At 34.9% G+C, this 17,505-nt stretch overlaps 1 pseudogene; it reads left to right on the forward strand.

Annotated features, from left to right (window-relative positions):
* Positions 1-2,061: 2,061 nt before the first annotated feature.
* LOC120199205 lies at positions 2,062-17,033 on the forward strand (annotated as a pseudogene).
* Positions 17,034-17,505: the final 472 nt, after the last annotated feature.

Here is a 17,505-nt window from a genome sequence, read left to right on the forward strand (position 1 = left end):
ATTTTGTGGAACATATATGTGGTACTTCGGTACACTTACTTGCTCTATTGTATTATGTATATGGTTCTTAAGGAGCGGTCCTTTGGGACATAGTGGTCATCTGGGACAAATTTTCAGTGCCCCTAGTGGGAATTATACGAGCTGTGGTGACAGCATATGTGCACAACCTCTATGTACTCACATACCTTATGTTCTCAGAAGTATGCATGGGATTTAAAGTGATGATATAAATAAACTTGGTTGGATACTATGTGTGATTTATTGTGAAATGAGCTATTTGTATTATGATGTGTATAGAAATGATAAGTACATGTTTACATGAAAAGAAGGCATTATTGACAATAATATAATTAATGTTTAGCATGTTAATAATGATGTATTTGTATATGTAAGCATTGTGTTGTCTGATATTTACATGCATTTGCTAAGTAATTATAGTTTCATTATTTATTTACATATCTCACTAAGTATGACTTAGCGTGTGAGTTTTTCACACGTAGGATTTAAGAAGTGCTAAGAGAAGATAGGCAGTGGAGACAACATAACTTCAACGAAGATCAAATCACAAAATGTACAATAGGTTTCCCTTTTGTATTATATAGTGTTGGTATGTATTTCAGGGATTGAATTTGTATAAGCTCTGAATGGTTTTATAAACTTTCTAAATCGATATATGTAAATTATTTAATATGTTTGAAATTTCTTAAATTTCTATCTATTTTATATAAAAAGTAATTTGAAAAGTTTATGTGACATCTCGGACTCGTATTCGGGTCGAATACGGGTTGGGGGTGTTACAGCAAGTTTGTAATGTGCCAGAATCGAAGTAAACCATAGCAGGTTATAAACATGGCTTGGGAACCCTTTGCTAGAACCCAACCTCATGTAGAAAATTTAGTAAACCTACCCCGCTAGAGCTATGTGGATAACCTAGGAGAACTAGAACGTATGCGGTTATGATTATTATTTTCCTTTGTATGCTTTATTTTTCAGTCTCAACTTTGAGTCATATTTAATTATTTTTGCTAAGATTACATTTCTTTGACTAATCATTTCAACTAACTTGATTCTTTTTATCTTGTTTCTACTAACATTGATTTCCTTTTGTATGGTCTTGTTGCATTTTTGCATGAACATGACATATCATTCAAAGGTATTGATCCCTTATATAATTGATATTTTAGAAGGTTCTTGAAAAACAATGCCACATCAATGCCTTTCACTGGGATTGGTAGAATTTCGAATATGCTTTATGTATATCGAGTAGCATAAAGAGATAGTCTACCTACTAAGGAGACAAGCCAGATGTTGGCCAGCTGAGATAATAAGGTGGACTCAAGAAGATTCGACGCTGAAGCCAACAATTGAAGATCACAAACCAGCTCGAAAAGATTTCTAAAAGTAGGAGATGAAGTAGAAACTTCGAAGGACGACGCGATACCTAAACGTTCGTATGAGTTGGAAGATGAACCAGATTTGCACTTCCCCATTGTACCGAGATATTGCCAGTTTTTCAAGAATTGTTCAAGTAACAGTTATTTTGGGATCAGTCATTTCAGTGCATTTGCATCCGCATTTGCATTTTTTACTTTGCATTTACCTTTACACCTTACCTGTTCTTATACGTCCTAACTTGTTTTCTTTTTTCCTTTCTTTTTCTTTCATCATATAGTCATGACATACACAAAAGTATGTCGATTCTGAGTAGTCGTTAATTAAAAGGTTTTCACCATGTACAAAGGGGTTTGTAATCAGGTAGACTACGATACAGCTAAGAAATGGCATTCGAAAGAAGTTTCGAGAACAACATGGAGTTGTACATCCAAAGATTGCATGTCTGATGAAGAACAAAGTGAACAACAACAAATGAGGGAGCAAATGTCCAAGATGATGGATAAAATAACTGAGTTGGCCAAAGGAAAAGAGGTTTCTGCGCAAAGGGAGAAAGTACTTGACAAAAATAAAGTTGTAACTTGTGAACAAGGTGACCCAAGAAAACTTAAGGAGCCTTATGCAATCATTTCCCGCATCAACAAGTTGTCAAGAAGTACAAAGGAAACAATGAAAAATGTAAAATTTCAAGGAAAAATTGAGGAAGATAAGCCACATGATCATTTCAAACAGGGTAAATTCGTGCTCCCTAGAGATCTAGATGCCACAGAGATACTTGAGAATATAAAGATAAAGGATAATAGGAATCCAACTAAAACGGCTCAACGCTTGATGCCAACTTCGAAAACTTTTAATCGCTCAATAGAGACACGCCTTATGAATGATTGGAAGTTAGGAGGGAGTGAACCTGACTTTGATCTTGCTCTTATCGCATTTGGAGATTTATACAGTAAGTTGTTAGAAGCACGAGAAGTGACCCCATAATATGTGAAGCATTTGCGACCTCCGTATTCGGAACGATACGATGCTAGTACCAACTATGAATATCACACAAGAGCTTAAGGACATTATATCGATACTTGTGTTACCTTCAAGCGTCGGATCGTTTGCCTGATAGAGAATGCAATACTGGAATTTGAGAAGGAGGGTCAGCCTGGTTCAGTAGCCGAATATCTAGTCAAAGCGAAGCCAAGAGAGTCCAAGGACAAAAGCATCAGTGATAATATCCAAAACGAAGAGCATTTGTTGAAATAGGAAGCTCAAATACGTCAGTTACAAAGTGAAAAGAACATTCTGAACAAAGAATTGGAAGCCATGCAAGATGGTTTTCAAAGAATTAGTCAAGCCTTCCAAAGTGTGGGTTTAGGCAATACCCAGAAGAGTGGGAAAAAGAGGCCTCTAAATTGAAGTGATGTCGAACGATGGAAAAATAATTACAAAAATGCACGAAAGACGAGCTAAGATGTGTTCTCGAGATCTGTAGATTACATAATATGAACGTAGAGAAGCCTTACAAGAATTAGGGCTTTGGCAAGCAAATCACGAATTACTAAGGACATATTTTACCTACGCAGAAGCTGCGTTTAAAAAACATTATCGTGAGAAAAATGTTGAACTAGAAGCCTGTAGAACCGACAATAAAACATTGATAGAGCTGATGCATGAGTGTAGAAATCTTTCACGATAACTTTATGACCGTGTTGAGTTTTTTATGAGAGAGAATGATCAATACTCCCTACAACTTCAAAAGTTGAAATGTAAACTGGAGAAAAGAGACAGTGGATAAATGAGGTGGTTACTCAAGCAAGCGACGCGGCTCACAAGTTGGTCGACTTAGTTGCCTTTGCAAGAAATTTGAAGCAAACTGATGGCTCAGCACTATACCATACCTAGAAAATAACCTGGCTCCTGAATGAGATAGAAAAACTAGGAGCTAAAGCTATCCATTATATGTAGTTTGGTTATTCGATGTACTGAAACCTTTTGTGATCAATGAAAATTATTTAAGATGGTTACTCTGGATTGAAACCTCTTTTTGCATACATTGCATTTATTTTAATTTTTATACATTTCTAATAAAAATCATCAGATTAATTTTTGGAAGGTTACGTGACAGTAATACCAAGATCACCCATCTATATTTCTCTTCCACTCTCATGGATAAGAGGTTAGAAGCAATAGAGCAGTCCCAATGAGAGTTACGTGATCAAATACAAGACCAGATGGCCACGCTGCAATAGAAGATGAGAAGTCAATCATTAGTCTCTCAAGAAGAAGTATTGGGTCATATGACTAGGATTTTGGCTATAATGGTCGTCAATTGAGAAAGAGCATCCGATGAAAGACGTCAACGAATTGACACATCAAGGTTAGTTGACCACCATGGGGAATCCTGTTTGGACAAAAGGAGGAATATTGAGGTTACTGAGCATTTCAAAGGAAAAATTAAGCAGTTAGAAGGGTCGATTGAGGCAATAAAAGCTGGTGAGGTGTCCCGTAAAAACTTAGACGCATGAGAGCTAAGATTAGTCCCCATCTTGGTCATTCCCCACGAGTTTAGAGTACCTGAGTTTGAAAAATATAATGGTACCAGTTGCCCTTTAATCCATTTAAAGATATTCTGTAGAAAAATAGAGGGGTACTTAAATTACGTGATTTACTGATTTATTGCTTCCATGACAATGTTACTGGACCAGCTATGGTGTGGTATAACCGCTTGAGAAAAAAGCAAATTAAGTCATGGATCGATTTGGCCAATGCCTTCCTAGAGCAATACAAATATGTCAAAGACTTGGCTCCAAATCGTCAAGATCTTTATAAATTGAAGATGAAAGCTACTGAAAGCTTTAGAGAATACGCTTTGAGATGGAGAAGTATGACATCTCAAGTTCAGTCTTTGATGCTAAAAAAAGAAATATCACGCATGTTTCATAGTACCCTCCTGAACCCTTTCTTTGAATTGCTGATTGTAGATTCAAAATATGAATTTGAAGATCTTGTGTCAAGTGGGGAGCAAGTAGAATATGTAATCACCAAGGGGAATTTGAAGACTACCTCCAAAAGATCAACCGGTCAGAAATCAAAGGATAATAAGGTAAATGAATGTCATGTTCAGAGCCCCCACAGCCGTAAAAGAGGGAGGTCAGCTAGTCGCTCGGATCGACCAAAGAAGATTTCTCTTATTAAAAAAGCTTTAAAGGTGTTCCAAACACCCATATCATAATTATTCCCCGCATCTTGTTAAAGGTCAATATATCACTTCTAGAGCAATGAAAGTAATGCCTAACCCTTGTAGTCATAAAAACAATGTCTGTGATTTCCACATGGGGGCACCTGGGCATCCTACAGGGAGTTGCGGTCCATTAATGAAAAAAATAGAGATGCTCATTAGTAATGAAATGTTAACTCAAGAGTTGATTGAACAATAGATGACGAACTTGAATGGAGCATCAAAGCGCAATATCTAGCATCCGATCGAGTCAAGCGCCGCTGTATCAGATGAGTAATGGGCATTCTAATTATGCAGAGACCATTTCATCCATCATGAATATTTATTCCATTTGTAACACCTTGTGACAAGATAAAAATGGTGATCATTGAATCAAATTTACAATCTTGCAGTTCTTTGAATATCAACTAATTAAAAAATATTTAAATGATTAAAGTTATGGATATTTGACAAAGTGACAAGATTGAACCCAGATAAAACAAAGACCCTTGACCTTACCACAGAAGATACACTCGAATACCATACCCTTCTTTTGCAGTAACCGATATAACATTCCCCTCTCATGAGAAATGATTAAGAGGCTTGGTATTTAGGTATGTATAGGAGCAGACAACACAGGGCATCTCTTGTGTATGACATTGCAAGACTGACTAAACTACACTTCTATTGAGGACGTTCAGTGGTGATCATAATCTTTACAAATGGAATGGTGGAGTGCATGAATTTAGTATAGGTCAGTTTGTTTGGGAATTGAACTCTAAATATGGGATTTTCTGACCACCAAGGACACATAGACTATACAGATTCTTCTCAATGAGCTTAAGAAATTCTAAATCTGAATACTCAAAGGGTTAATAAATTATTATTATACAATAAAGATAAGTTATTCCACTAAAGCAATTGGTTATAGAGGAAACTCGAAAGCCCTGGCTTTATGAATAAATTACATTCAAACCATGACATTGCTCGGATACTCGGCAGTTCGGTGTTTGCTCCACTATGATTGTCAAGTTAAAGATTTTGTGATAAGAAGAACCTTTCAGCTAGCCCAACAAAGACAATTATAATTTATATATAATAAAGATGAATTAAGCTAGCCAAACACTGGCAAATTAAATCAAGTTGATCTCATAATGAGTTTGATGAAAATGGACTAAGGGAGTTGAGGAACACCTGTTACAGTCAATCTCACCCAAGCACGCAAGAATTTTATATATAGATTGATTTCCCTGCACTGCCTCTGCTAAGGAAGTCTATGAAGCTTGAACAAATGGAAGATTTCAGAGAACCGAAAGTTGCATCATTTTGTTCGCATCCAATTAAAATACCAAGCCAAAGAAAGAAGGGGCATGTTATAATGTTCGCGAAAATTGAGAAAAAATACATATGTGATGACTGAAACCTCAAAAAATAGAAAGCTAACATGAAGCCAACCCATCAATTTTGACACGTGTCAAAGAGCTATAACTTTAAAAATATTAAAAGGGATATTGATTCTTTTGATATTTTGTGAACTCATGTTTATGATTTGTTTCAATTGTGAGCCTAAATTAAGGGGTAATCTTTTACAAAATTCATTTGTTCTTTGGTTTTTTAAATAAGAGAAAGGAGAAAAATGCTTTCAAACAAGACGATCCCTTGAAGAAGAGGTCCTTCAACTCAATGGGGCTCAAGCCAAAGCGAAGAGACGAGTGACGAGGAAGCAATAAGGCAAAAAACTGAATAAGGAGGGGCGTAACTTACCTTGAGATTTCCTGATATCTCAATTCAAGTCGAGGAAAAATTCAGTCACTTCAAATGTCCCTATGTTTTTAAGATCTCACAGAAATAGAAGGCCCCTAAACTTTGACAAGAACAAGTAAAACACGTGGCAACTCTTCTGTGTGCCCAAGATGATGGCTTGTGGTCATTAACGAGTAGTACGAGGATAAAATCTTTTAGAATCATATATAGACTCTTGATGGTCCAACATTGGGGCATTCCCATAAAATCTCAATTATATGGAGATAACAATCAAAATCAGAAGGAACCTGAAGGAGAGTATCACCACTTGGCGTGTCAGGGCCGAAGATGAACAACAAAAGAGCTCACCATGAATTGAACCATTCGCGCTTCAGTTAGCAAATGACTCTTCAAAAATAATTTTGATTGAAAAGTCGAGTCTGAGACGTGTTAGCTGCACAGTCGTCTACCTGATCACAATAAAAATTCAAGAGAATAAGCACTTCTTCTAGAATTGTATTGAAGAAGTAGGACAAAAGATAGAATATGGGATAGGTATGATTGTTCAAGATGATTAGTTTGACCATGTTGATATTGGGGGCAGACTCCATACAAGAGTGATCAAGTGAAAGAGAATCGATATCTCCATTTTTAAGTCAAAAGAGGATTACTAATAAACATTTCTGCATATAAGAAAGTCATGCATTACATTTAGATACATATTTATCGCATTCACATTTCATGCATCAAGGCAGTTTTACAAATTGTTCAAAGAAAAGAGAAGAGCGAAGGAAGATCATAATTCGAGCCTTGAATGGAGGGATTTTTGTGCAAAGTGGCTAAGCCTCAAGGATTGAGGAGTCCAATAAAGAAGAATCATTACTTTGATGGGGGGAACGTTACCCAAACGACATGATGTTTTCAAAAGAATTTTTAGAGAAACTAAGCCTGGTTTTTAGGGGTTTCTTGATGATAATTTCAAATGAATTTTTAAGATAAGCTAAGCCTAATTTTTAGGGGTTTCTTGATGTTTTCAAACGAGTTTTTAGAAACTAAGTCTGATTTTTAGGGGTTTCTTGATGATGGTTTCCAATGAATTTTTTAAAGAAGCTAAGCCTAATTTTTAGGGGTTTCTTGATTTTCAAAAGAGTTTTTAGAGACTAAGCCTGATTTTTAGGGGTTTCTTAATAATGATTTTCAATTAATTTTTTAAAAAAGAAGCTAAGCCTAATTTTAGGGGTTTCTTTATGTTCTCAAATGAGTTTTTAGAAACTAAGCCTGATTTTGAAGGGTTTCTTGAAGATTATTTCCAAAGAATTTTTAAAGAAGCTAAGCCTAATTTTTAGGGGTTTCTTGATGATAACTGAAAACGAAAGATTTTAAGAAACTAAGCTTGATTTTCAAGGATTTCTTGATGAGTAAGTCCTTCGGGCCATCAGTAAGTCTTTCGAGCATGATGCTTAAATCCTTCGGGTCATCTATAAGTCTTTCGAGCAAGATGATAAGTCCTTCGGGTCATCCATAAGACCTTCGAGCAAGATGTTTTCAACATTTCCTTTGCTCGATTCACAACACTTCGAATCATCAACGCCCCACCAGAGGGGTTAACATTTTCTTTGTTCGATTCACAACACTTCGAATCAGCAACGCCCCACCAGAGGGGTTAATATTTCCTATTGCTCGATTCACAACACTTCGAATCAGTTTAAGTCCTTCAGGCCATCAGTAAGTCTTTCGAGCATGATGCTTAAATCCTTCAGGTCACTTATAAGTCTTTCAAGAAAGATGATAAGTCCTTCGGACCATCAATAAGACCTTCGAACAGGATGTTTTTAACATTTCCTTTTTCTCAATTCACAACACTTCGAATCAGCAACGCCCCAGCAGAGGGGTTAACATTTCCTTTGCTCGATTCACAACACTTCGAATAAATAATGCTCAATCGAAGGATCAACATTTCCAGTGGAAAGATCATGATGAAAAGAACCCTTAGCTTGAAGAACTAAAGATGGACTCAGCCAAGAAAACGAAGCAAGATGACATCATTTGCGGCAATGACTCGATGATTCCACATAAAGAGATGAATTGACATTTCCAGTGAAGAGTTTGCAGCTAGACAAGCAGAGTCCATGTTGAAAAATAGTGCTTCGTGTCTTTGTTCTATTCTTGTTTCACTATAATGAGCAAAGAGGGGCAGTTGTAATCACCATTTTTCAAATCTACCCTATATTATTATTATTATCATATTATAAATATTATTATTATTTACAAACCAATAACCCATTTACAATCGGGCCCAAACCAACCCTAAATTTTAAAAAGTAGATTTAAACCCGGAGCCCAACAACCCGACCCAGATGAGACCCAAACACGTTAGAGTTCCTTTTACCCTAAGCTCTCCTTTGCCGTCGCTCAATCCCCCCAATCAGCAACAACCACTCTCTGCCACAACCGAAGGATAGTCACTCCAGCACGCCACTACTCCAACACTCCACGCTATCTGCATCAGACAAAGCAAGCAAACAAAAGAGTGATCATTTCTCTTTTCCTTTGTAATGGGTATAAAACCCCAAACAATCACTCTAAAAACTCTAGGTTCTGGAGAGACCCAGAAGCAATAAACAAGGTTTAAATGTTACTCTCCCATTTTATTTTCAAGTAGTTTTTCCCCTTTTTGCTAAGTTTCTGATATCATTAAAAAATTCTTTACCAGTTTCGAATGAAAAAACCCTTTTAGGTCTTAGAAAAAATAAACAAAAAAAATCGTTTTTAATTTCTAAAAAATAAGCATTAAGAGTAAAAATAATTTTCGAGTAACAATAGACACAACAAAAAAGGGTAACTTTTTTAGTTTCGAAATGCAACCACCAAGTGTTTTTCGCAGTAAAACACATGAAATAAAAGAAAAACAGTAGATCTGGTTACCTGAGTCGTCGAAAGAGGTCGTCGGAGTCCAGGGAGCCAAAGAGTTTTGGGCTAATCTCGACTAGTTTAGGGGCGGTTTTCGACATTTTTAGCCCCAAGTGAGGGCTTAGGTTGGTAGATCTAGGCTTAGGGAAGTTTTTGGAGCGATTTGGGGTAGCGGTGGCTGGAGGCGGTTCGGGGCGGCCAATAATTGACCGACCGAGGAGAGAGGGGAGAACTTTTAACCTTTTTTTCTCTCCAGGTTTAAATGAAATAAAACAAGGATAGGTTGGTATTTATAGGGGTAATTTATGGTAAAATCACGTTTAGGCCCCTGAGAGTTTAGCGCATTTTTGTAGTTTGGTCTCTTATAGGGACCAAAACTGCTATTTAACCTTTTTTGTGCGTGCTTTGTTATTTTTGGGTTATTCTCGTTTTAGTCCCTTGCATTATACTATGTTTTTTCATTCTAGTACTGTAGGGCTTTTCTTGCATGCTTTATATTATTTTGGTAAAATTGTTGTTTGGTCCCTATAAGTTAGGCGTATTTTTACACTTTGGTCATGTGTAGTGACATTTTAATTAAATTTTAATTTGTGTAGATTGATTTTGTGATTTTTCCTTAATTTTTAGTTAAACATGTTATTTTTAGGCTTAAATAAATGGGATAATTATATTTAGGTCCCTTTAATTTCCGCATGTTTTATATTTTAATCCCTTATCTGTTTATTTTCATTTTATTTCGATTTAGCCTTCAAATTTTGATTTATTTTAATTTAGCCCCATTTTTATGTTTAATATATTCCCTTTTAGTTTAGTAATTTAATATTTATGCAATTAGGTCATTGTATTTATGTTTATGTTTATTTTTATTTTATGTTGTTTTTTTACTGTTTTTATTATTATTTGTTATTTTAATTATTTTAATAAAGTTTATTATTAATTATTTTGTTTCATAATTTAATTCTTAGATTTAGTTTCTTAGATTAAGTTAACACTCGAATCGAACTTAGAAATTAGGATGACACTCTAGTTTAATTAGGGAGCAATTCGAGTCGAATTTTCACATAAGATGCCCGATTACTCGAATCGATTACTTGACTTTTAAAATTTATTAATAATTAATATTTTCTAAAAATACTTTAGGTTTAATAATTTAGATAATATTTAGAATTTTGGTTGTTATTTAGTCATCAACTTTAGAAATTATCAATTTAGGTCCTCATACTTTTAGTCTTTTAGAACTCGATATTTTAGATCTTTGGCATTTAGTCCCCAAACTTCAATTAGAACTTTAATATTGACTTAATCAAATAGGTTAAACAGAGCCTCCATTTTTAGCTATATTTCAATTAGTCTTTTAATTTAGTGAATAATACGAGTTGGCCCTCGCCTAAATGCTCGAGGGACCTTCTCGATTATTCAATTTGATAATTGATTAAAATCAAATAGGATTAATATTAGGGCATACATCTTTTGGTTTGTGCCTTCAGGTTCTTTACTTTTCATAATTGACACTTTAAGCTAGAAAAAGCCTTAATTCACCCTTAGCTTAATTAGGATTAACACAATTTTGTTTGATTGCATTTTATTTTTAAACCTAAGACAATGTTCACTTATTAGGGAATTAACGGTATATCTCCCGCAAGTATGCTCAGGGGTGACTACTAGTGATTCATGAAATAGGTTGACATCCTTTTCAAAAACTGCATCATGATTTTCTAAAATCGAGGCAATATTCGGTTATCTAGCACAATAGATGATCTTCCACGTTTATGCTAGGGGGTGAATGCTATCGGCTTTAATAAACGAATACCCTTTTCAACTTTGCATCCGTAATGATTTTCAAATTAAATAAAGATATAACTCAAAATTTTCGATTTTACATATAGGGTAATCAACAAGGTACCCATTTTTTTGGGCGCTTGTGGGGGTGTTAATCCTTCCCCACGTGTAACTGACTCCCGAACCTGATTTCTGGATTTTCGCAGACCTTAAAACTTGGTATTTTGATAAAAATAAAATGTTTTATTAAAATCACCCGATTTTTATGGTGTCCCAATCGCACCTTAAATGATTGGTGGTGACTCTTCACATTTCGAAAATCCTTTTCAAAGAGAAAACCCCCGAGTCGGTATCAGTCTTTCCCCGTACGGGCGAAAAACGGTGTCGACATATACGGTACGTATTTTCTTAACAGAACTCTTAAATTACTTATTCTTACACTTAATTTTTAAAATTATTAACCTTTTCTGTCTCATGCAATTGACTTTAGTAAGCTACCATACAATTAAAACATGGATCTAACTTCATGAATGCGTAAGTGTGTGTTTATGAAAAATCATATATAATCTTATTAAACTTAAAATAGGTTCTAATTTAACGTATCTCATAATTATTCTAAATTATTTAAAAAATTTATCTCATATATACACTTCAATTATATATATATATCCAAAGTAATAATCACGATGGTTGGCAGACATATAATTTATATATATTATTATGGGTAAGTGTTGGATATAATGTTAAAATATAATTTTAAATCTGTATTGTAATAGATTTATTGAGCACAAACATAAATGAAGGAATGTAGAAATTAAGAAGACGTCTTAAACGAGGTTGCCCCCGCTTGGTCTCCCTTCGGATAATTATACACATTTCTCCACCGGATGTAAATTCAACCGTGTCACAATTTTCAATTTCCCGACACACTTCGGTCATCGATTTTCGTAACTTTATAGTTAACAAGAAAAATATTTTCATAATTTTAGATGCTAATATCATATTTATATTTCTACAAACTGCATCATTCAACTTTGTGATATAATGGTAAAATAATTTGTTTAAATGAAATTTCGAATTAATTATTAAATAATTATTCTCTTATGATAAAAATAGTTAGATATGCGATCAAAAGAGGTAGCAGTCAAAGAGTTTAGGGAAATATCAATGGTATATGTATGATTGAGCCTTTGGCTGGAGAAGAATAATTCACTTTGAATTTTTTTTATTTTAATTATTTTAAATGGTTATTGATAGAATGATTTGATTGTTTTTAAAATAATCTAATGATATAAGTCAGTTTACTATTTTAATTCTTATGATTGGAATGATCTTTGTATTAGATAAAATATAAATAATTTAAGATATTTAGGAATTAGGATAAATTAATTTATTAAACACCACTAGTTAGTTTGGTTGTGAGTGTTAATTAACCTTAGCTTTCAATTATTCCCTCTCCATTAAACCTATTAAAAACTGTGGTAGGTAGTCTCGAGAGTATAAATCTATTTAAATAATTATAAATACAGTCTTTAAAAATATATTAAGTTTATAATCTTTTTCTATTATAGTACTGTATAAAAAAATTGATCACGATTATAACATGACTACAAATATAATAATATAAGACTCGGGAAAAGTAAAAAGTAAAAAGTAAAAAGTAAAAAGTAAAAGAAAAGAAAAAGGGGGAAGAAGGATGTAGTAACGTGTGGACATATAGAGAAGATGATGCCAAGTGATAAAAGTGCGATCTTTTTCATGCCTTCAAAGGCCAAGACAATTGTCTTAACAATTGAGAACAAGACGAGGAAGTTAGAATTATGCCTTGTTCTTGTTCCCGACTGCAGACACCCAAATCTTTTGTCTTCTTCACCAATGACCACTTCTCAAATCTCGTCAGCTTCATTATATCTTCTAGTTCTTACAATGTTTCACTTTCATGGGTAGTTGTTGTTCTCATCGGGAAAAAACGGTTTCTTTTCTCCGATTAAGAAAACCGCTCTATATAGAGCCAGCAGTGAAGTGTTCTTCAGTGGGGTTTGAATCTTTTGGCCATCAGTCACCAAAGATTACTGACCAGAAGCTTGAAAATTTGGGCTTGGAAATCAACGACAAGAAGAGAAACCGAACGAGGAGGAGACAAGGTAAGGAACATTACGGTAGATGGTTAGATTCTTGTTGTTGGTTAATCGGTTACCTTTGCACCACTTGGTGGCTGCTTTTGTTCTTGTATCACTACTGGCCGTTCACGGTGGTTCATGAGGTGCCCGAGTTAATGCCTGGGGCGAGGCTTAAACGCGAAGGTTTAACGGCTCTTCACCCGGTGGTATAGTCCCCGGCATTGTCACCGGTGGGATCGAGTTGTGGGAGGGCAAGCCTTGTGCTGATGGTTTGTTCCGTCAACGCCTTTGGGGCGGTGGCTTCACTCAAATTCTCAAGATGTACTAACGTAAATGCATTATTTTGGTCTAATTGTGGTTTTAGTCCCCCTAATATCATAAATTTGAAATTAAATCATTCTACTTTAGCTGCAGCAATTGCTCAGAACATGAAACCCACAGAAAATGATACCGCTGTTATCTTCTGTTTGAATTGAAATTGAGTTTAATGGAAATATGTTGGTATTTAGGCCTTTGTGTTGGTTGGAGCACTTGTCTTTGCACAATGAAACCGGCCTCAACCCACCCGGAATCCGGGTTCGTCCTGTTCCGGGGTTGTTCGGGGTGGACTATTCAGCTCCAGGTTACTTGGTGTGGGATGTTCTCATTAAAAATTTGGCCAAACCTGGATATGAGGGAAATAACTTGCACATGGCTGCTTATGATTGGAGACTCTCTTTCTAAAGTACAGAGGTACATTAGCTCTTCCTCTGCCTCTCCATCTTCACATTGCACTATTTCATTGTATCAAATTTTTGTTCCAGCATTTCGTGTTCGTGTTTTAGTTATTCTTTAATGTGCGAGTTTGTGTTACGTTATCATGTCATATCCAAGATTAGTATGAATTTGACTTCAGACTGTGCATCTCTTACTTATTCCATGACCAATTTGTATTGCAAAATGTAGAAACATATTACAAATCGAGTTTTTACTGATATGTTTGTCAATTGTGGATATGTAGATCCGGGACCCTACTCTTAGTAGGATGAAGAGTAAAATCGAGCTAATGTATAGAGCCAATGGCTATAAGAAAGTGGTAGTGGTGCCTCATTCCATGGGAGTTACCTATTTTCTTCACTTCCTGAAATGGGTCGAAACCCCTCCTCCGATGGGGGGCGGTGGTGGTCCTGATTGGTGCGCCAAGCACATCAATGCAATCATGAACATCGGTCTGCCATTTCTAGGTGCTCCAAAGGCTGTTAGCAATATACTCTGCCGAGGGCAAAGAAGTTGCATACATCAGGTTAGCTTTGCATTCTCTTCCCCGTAATTAGCACAGATGAAACCGAGTTGATTGTATAAATGACATTACACACTGTAGAGCTATGGCACCGGGAGTTTTGGACTCGGGTATTCTAGGGTTTCAAGCATTAGAACACGTCATGCAAGTGACTCAGAGATCGGACTCCCTTGTTTCATTTGTCCCTAAAGGAGGAGAGACCATTTGGGCAACATGGACTGGTCTCCTGAAGAAGGGCATGCTTGTGACTTCTCTAAGAAAAGACACTCTCAATTCTCTCAACGTGATGATAAAGTCAATAACAGTGATGTGAAGATAGATTTCCGAGTGAAAGATCTGGTTAACTACGGAATAATAATCTCTTTTGGCAAGGCAGCTTCCATATTACATTCTTCACAGCTTCCCACTGTTGATTCAAAGGTATGTTTTAGTCAGATTTCTGAGTATTTAATGTGCGGATAGAGATTAGGCTTCTATGTTCTAGTCGATTTTTATTTTTTCATTGATCTTATCGACACATATTTTGTTAGCAGGAATTTTCACACACAAGTGTGTCCCGGAATTTCAACTTTTCAAGCAGAGAGGCCTGGACGGAGTACGATGAGATGAGCCGGGAAAGCATCCAGAAAATTGCAGCAGATAAAGCTTACACAGCGACAACTCTTTTCGATCTGCTACGTTTCGTGGCACCGAGAATGATGAAAAGGGCCGAAGCTCATTTCTCACACGAAATTGCAGACAATCTTGATGACACTAAATACAACCATTACAAGTACTCGTCCAATCCGCTTGAAATGAAGTAAGCATGCTTTTAAACTTCGGATGCATTTTTAACAGATTTCAATTTCGGGCAAATTTTAAAACTACATACTATGTTACCTGCACACTATGATTCCAGCATGGGTACATGTCGGAAGTGTGACCATAAGTATAATCTTTTCATCATTTGTATGTAACACAAGAATGGTGACATACAAAAGTTGAATTACTTTCCAGACTACCTGATGCTCTGAACATGGAGATATACTGCTCGTATGGTGTTGGAATTCCGACCGAAAGACCATACGTGTACAAGCTATCACCGAGCAGTAGGTGCAAGCGTATTCCGTACCAAATCGATAGTTCGGTCGACAGAGAAGATAACAGCTGCTTGAAAGGTGGAGTATATTTTGCGGACGGACATGAGAGTGCCCCGGTTCTGAGTGCCGGATTCATGTGTGCCAAAGGATGGGGAGGAAGAACCCGGTTCAATCCATCTGGTTTTGCAACATACATAAGGGAATACCGGAACAAGCCGCCAGTCAGTCTACTTGAAAGAAGGGGGCACGTGTTGACATTAGGGGTGAGCATTTGATTGAGTCGAGTAAAAAAATTTCGAATTATTCAAGTTGACGAGTCGTATTTTACAACTCAAATTTAACTTGAAAATTTTTCGAGTTGAGTTATTTAAGTTTCTATACCAATTTTATTAGGATTATTTATAGTTTATGACAATCATTTGTTCCATTTTTTTACTTTCTTTATCCATATTATATATATATATAATTTTAACATTATATTGTTATTTAATATATCAAATAGAATATAAAATTATGGAATATATTCGTAATATTATATTTTTAAAGAAATTATTTTGAAGGTAAAATATTGATGAGAGTATAAAGGAGTTAAGGAATTGATTGAAAGAACGAATTTATAAACAATTGTAGTCAAAATATCAAATTGAGTAAAATGTAAAGTTAAGAAACTAAAATAAAAAAGAAAGTACACTTTTACTAAAAAAGTAAGAATTGATGTTACCTATGTATTCTATTGTGGTATATGAGCATGTTGTTCAAATTTAGTAAAAGGTGGACTTAAAATAAAGGATGAATTGAAGAAATAAGGAAAATATGAAAGATTAAGGGACTAAATTGAAAAATAAAAAATTGTTATCTAAAAGAGAAATTGAAAGTACATATGTATTCTACGATGGTTTATGCGCATGTTGTTCAAATTTGATAAAAGACAGACTTAAAACAAAATGATGAATTGAAGAGATAAAGAAAATATGAAAAATTAAGGATTAAATTAAAAAAATAAAAAAAAAATTGTTATCAAAAAGAGGAGTTGAAAGTATATATGTATTCTATGATGGTTTATAAGTATGTGGTCCAAATTTGATAATAAAAAAAGACTTAAAATGAAGGAGAAATTGAAGGAATATTGAAATTAGGGATTAAATCGTAAAAACTGTCAAAATATTTATTCAAATTTTTAGTTTTTCAAGTAACTTGAAATTTTAAAATTTAAAATCGAACTCAATAACCGAATTTATAATTCGAGTTAACTCGAATAACTTGAAATTAATTTTTTAAAATTTTTTGAGTCGAGTTTTACTCATCTTGATATCATGGGAAACGTTGCTCTCATCGAAGCCATATTACGAATCACAGCTGGAGCCACCGGAGAGGAGATTGGAGCCGATAAGATATATTCGGATATCTTAAGAATGTTGGAGCGAGTAAATCTCCGACTATGCGTATATTTTACCGAGTTAGATGTCGTTTATCGTTGTCAAATGAGATACCGTGAGGCCCAAGGAAGAATGAGAAGCAGCTAAAATCGAAATATACGACGGTGGTGGTGTAGGTGAAATTGCAGAAGATTTGATGAGGTGGAGAATTTAGCTTCTATGTGGCGGTAAATATGAATAATTGCACCACAAAGTAGGGTTTTGAACCATCTTGTATTCGCTTTGTAATCTTGATAATAATGGGAAAAAAGTTTTCATTTATATATTATGCAAGAATATTTTTATCGATAATTGTTTACATTTCCGGAAACTAATTATTAACATAATGTTAGTGATCTAATTGAAATTAAAATAGTATTAATGATTATTCTTTTTAAATAATTTGTTAATTAAAATAGAACACACGAGGATCAGTTAGTTTAAACAAATGAAAATAAAAGTCTTAATATAAAAATAAATAAAAGGCTTAATATAAAATAAGTGTTATCGAAAAAATATTTTAGTGTTTAAATTTTTTTCGCTAAAATAGGTACCTAACGTTAGGGTTGAGTAACGAAAC

The sequence above is a fragment of the Hibiscus syriacus genome, unplaced genomic scaffold (genome assembly GCF_006381635.1).
Source record: "Hibiscus syriacus cultivar Baekdansim isolate YM2019G1 unplaced genomic scaffold, ASM638163v2 tig00005406_pilon, whole genome shotgun sequence".
NCBI lineage: Eukaryota > Viridiplantae > Streptophyta > Magnoliopsida > Malvales > Malvaceae > Hibiscus > Hibiscus syriacus.